The sequence below is a fragment of the Nannospalax galili genome, unplaced genomic scaffold (assembly GCF_000622305.1).
Source record: "Nannospalax galili isolate Female #2095 unplaced genomic scaffold, S.galili_v1.0 scaffold1454, whole genome shotgun sequence".
Lineage (NCBI taxonomy): Eukaryota > Metazoa > Chordata > Mammalia > Rodentia > Spalacidae > Nannospalax > Nannospalax galili.
This window is the reverse complement of record NW_008334056.1, coordinates 1,185,859-1,189,797: the sequence shown is the minus strand read 5'-3', so window position 1 is coordinate 1,189,797 and position 3,939 is coordinate 1,185,859. Positions and strand designations below refer to the sequence as shown.

The 3,939-nt window shown below is 49.2% G+C and overlaps 1 non-coding gene across 1 annotated transcript; it reads right to left on the bottom strand.

The window, feature by feature from the left end:
• Positions 1 to 2,713: 2,713 nt before the first annotated feature.
• On the bottom strand, positions 2,714 to 2,861 carry LOC115069600. Its single transcript, XR_003848852.1, has one exon. It is a non-coding gene; the product is annotated as a small nucleolar RNA SNORA62/SNORA6 family (small nucleolar RNA).
• Between the last annotated feature and the right edge of the window lie 1,078 nt (positions 2,862 to 3,939).

Here is a 3,939-nt window from a genome sequence, read left to right as displayed (position 1 = left end):
ATGGGTTTGCCGGAGTCTGGAGCATTGCCCTGGGAACGAGATCTACATATCTGTGTGAGGTTTGGGGCTTTGCTTCCTGGACACTAGACCAGAGTCTCCACAGGCTCCTTGTGAAGAGGGGAAGCTGATCTCCTGTGGTCAAGGCAAATTTTCCCATACTTTTTATCTGAGTGTAGCGGGAGGCTGAGCCTGGCCTGGATGCTTGGCTGTCTGGATTCTCTTCTCCACGAGCGCCACTGTAACTGCGAGGCTTGTGCTCAGCTTGACCTGGACTGCTGGGTGGTTCTTGTCACTGCGTCATGATGTGTTTTCCCTTGTGAGGGGGGAGAAACACAATTTTAGTTTAGATAAAAGTTTGATTTGGGATTTAGCCGACCTGAACCATAAATGTTTGAAATACAGATTTTGTATTAATATCACTAATAAGTACTGTGTGGAGAGCACTCGGTCCCTGCCCCGAGTACCGTGTGGGGAGCACTCGGTCCCTGCCCCGAGTACTGTGTGGAGAGCACTCAGCGCCCACCCTGTTGAATACTCTGCCCATTTTCCACTTACTGATTATACTGAAGTAGGACTCACTACTTCCATTTTCCTTTTTTATAATATTTTATTTATCATATCATTTTTGTTTTATGTGTATGAGTGCACCGCCTGCATGTGTGTAATTGTACCTGTGTCATGCAATGCCCATGGAGGTCAGAAGAAGGCATCAGATCCCCTGGAACTGGAATTATGGATGGTTGTTAGCTGCCATATGGGTGCTGGGAATCGAACCCAGGTCCTCTGCAAGAGCGGTCAGTACCACTGAGCCATCTCTCCAGCCCCACTATGTCCATTTTTTATTTAGTAAAAAAAGAAACTCTGAGATCTTCAGTCACCCATCCACGGTGTACAGAAGTGATCAGGTCAGAGGTCATAGTTAGGCCTGCCTGACCCCAGGGTATCTGTCCTATGGCCACTTGAAGGTGCTTTCCCACAAGTTTCTGTCTCCCCTTCATGGTTACAATACTGGGATGGGAAGGTTGACTGGCCCTGGCCAGCAGAGGTGGAGGAGGCTTTTAGAGGTTATGTTCTTGCTGTCCAAGGTCACCCTGGAAAGAGTCACGGAACCAACCAGTCCTCCGCCCATAACTTCTCCACTCCGGCTGCCTCCCTAAAGATGTTCTTGGAATCCCTCACTTTACAGATGAAGAAACGGGAATGGTTCACCACAGTCACACAGCTTGTCAGCAAACTAAGGCCAGAGCCCAGTGCCACCTGCCTAGTGACTTTTCCACCATGTTTATGACATGAATGTTAGTTGTTAAATGTTAACATGAGCTGCAATGCAAACCAGAAAGACATATATACAACATGCAGTGCAGAGCCCTCCGACTCCTCATATTCACATTGTCAGAATGCCCTCCATCACTTGAGACACCTAGTTAATCTGTTACTGTAAGAGTGACAGCATGAATGTGTCTACACTGGGGTTGTGTCTGTGCTGGAGCCGTGTCTACACTGGGGGCCATGCTTGACTGTGCCTCCATCATCATGGCAAGTCTCAGGATGAGCAATTATTGCCCTGCCCCCAGTATAGACCTCAAAAGAGCCAAAGTAAATAGAGTTTTCTGCCTCAACAGCTGTATTTATTTTGGGCCGTTTCTCCACCTACAACGCCCATTTGCTGTCCTCAGAGCTCCTGAACCTGTTTATTTTCAACCTCCCAGAGGCAGGCAGCTGTTGGAGCCCCATTTCAAGCAGAAAAAAGTCAACATGTTCTGGAGGGAAACGAGTCATTTGATGATCTTAACAGACAAAACCCAAAAGAGAGTTCACAATCGTAGGGACTTCCTGAGCAAGACAATAGTCCACTATCGCCTCAGTCGTCCAAGCCAACCAAGATGTCACCAGTCAGGCCTTGAACACTGGAAGCCATACAGTGATGTGGAAAGAGCTAAGGAATGACGTCCGTGACTGTGATTGAATCGTCCCCGGCAGTGGGCTGAGCTGAGCTCAGAAATTCTGTGTGGGCCCTGTGTGTGTGTGTGTGTGTGATAATTAGCTTTAGTTGTTAACTTGACACATCTAGGAAGAGGGGCGCTCAATGCTCTCAATTTCCTCCATCAGACTGACCTGTACCCATGTTGGTGGGACATTTTCTTTCTTTTTTTGAAACACTTTATTGTCCATCTACCTGCTTTCCATCCTGCTCAGATGTCTGCAGCACAACTCAGGACCTGTGGGTGGTCATTCCAGCCCATTCAGTGGCCTGAGCAGAGGGGGCTGCAGACCAGTCCTCAGGGGCCAGCTGGGCACTCCAGTCTTCAGCAGGGAACTGCTGGATAGGTACAGAAGGCACTTGCACGCCTTCAGTCCAGTCTGCCACCTCTGGCTGACCCCCAGTGACCTCGGGAGCTGCTGCGGTCCATTCACCCTGAAATTCCTCCTTGGTCACGGCCTTTTCAGCAGCGGCTTGCTCTTCCTTCCCAATCTTGTCAGGGGTCTCCACAGGAGTAGAGATCAGGCATGACCTCCCACAGGTGCTCACGGGAGATGGCACCACACACGTGAGGAACTTCCCTGGCCAGCATCCACCACATCAAACCCACTGAGTGAGTTCCTTGCCTCACATCCTCTTGGTCTTTGGTTTGAAAATACCTTGGCCGTTCAGAAGCCTAAGCCCACTTCCAAAGTGTTCTCATCCCTGTGAACTTGTTATGCATGCATTTGCACTTGTAGCAAATGTTACTATCAAACTCTACTTTCCAGGCCAGAGTAGAGTGTTAGCGAAAACTTGCTACTCATGTGGCGTACTACCTACACTTGTGAGTTGATTGGCCAGTTTGTGACCTCAACTCCAAGCTCTAACAATGTGCACAGGGACATTTTCTTGATTGCTAATTGATGTAGGAGGGCCCATCCCTCTTTGGGACGTGCCATCCCTGGGCAGGTGAGCCTGGGCTGTATAAGAAAGATAGCTGAGCAAGCCAGCAGGAATGCTCCTCCAAGATCTCTGCTGCAGTTCCTGCCTCCAGGTTCCTGCCTTTAGCCCCTTCCTTGGCTTCCCTCAGTGATGGACTGCAAGCCATAAGCCAAGCAAAACCTTTCCTACCCCAAGCTGCTGTTAGTCATGGGGTTTATCACAACAGCAGATAAGTAACTAGGATAGCGACCTAATATTTCTGAAATTGAGTTTGAACAAAGGTATATTTCTGCCTTCTTTTGGAACACCAGATCTAATGATGTGTTTGTCATTTGGGGTGTGAATGGAGCTGTCAGTCACTCAGCTAAGTCACACCTCCCGGGCTGCTGGTCCTGAGCACTCCCGCACTTCACAGTCTGCCATGCTTCTCCCAGGGCTGAGCCACCTCTCAAGCTTGCAAAGCTGCTCCTCTGATCTTGTCCCCTTCATTTTGTGGTGGCCCCACACAAGTGAGCACTGCATTCCTATGCATCTCGTCCAGCGCAGGGCAGACAGGACCCCCAGTGTGTGGACATCACACTGATGAATGCCTATTACAAAGTGACAAACACGGGGTTAAACAGCATGTTGTCCTCCTTTACTCCTCACAGTAAACCCTGCCAGTGGGTCTTAGCATTTCTATTTTACTAGTGGGAAAAGTGGGACTCAGAACAGGAAGCCATCCAGTTAGTGACTAGCAGAGATAAACCCAAATGGCCTGAGTCCTGTGTGTGCCCCATGCCCACGCTGAGAGCTAGGGAAAGAGAAAGTTGGGTCTTGGAACTTCAGCCCAGGGATCATCCCATGATCTTTGTGTTCTCTGAAGGGGAGAACTAGAAAAGAGCTGTTTCTACTTGGATGCCAGGCCCAGGAATGCCTAGAAGACAATACAGCATACTCACTCTTTCTTCAGACAGGATCTTATTATGTAGCCCTCCCTGGCCTGGAACTCGCTATATAGAACACACTGGCCTTAAACTCACAGATCTGCCTGG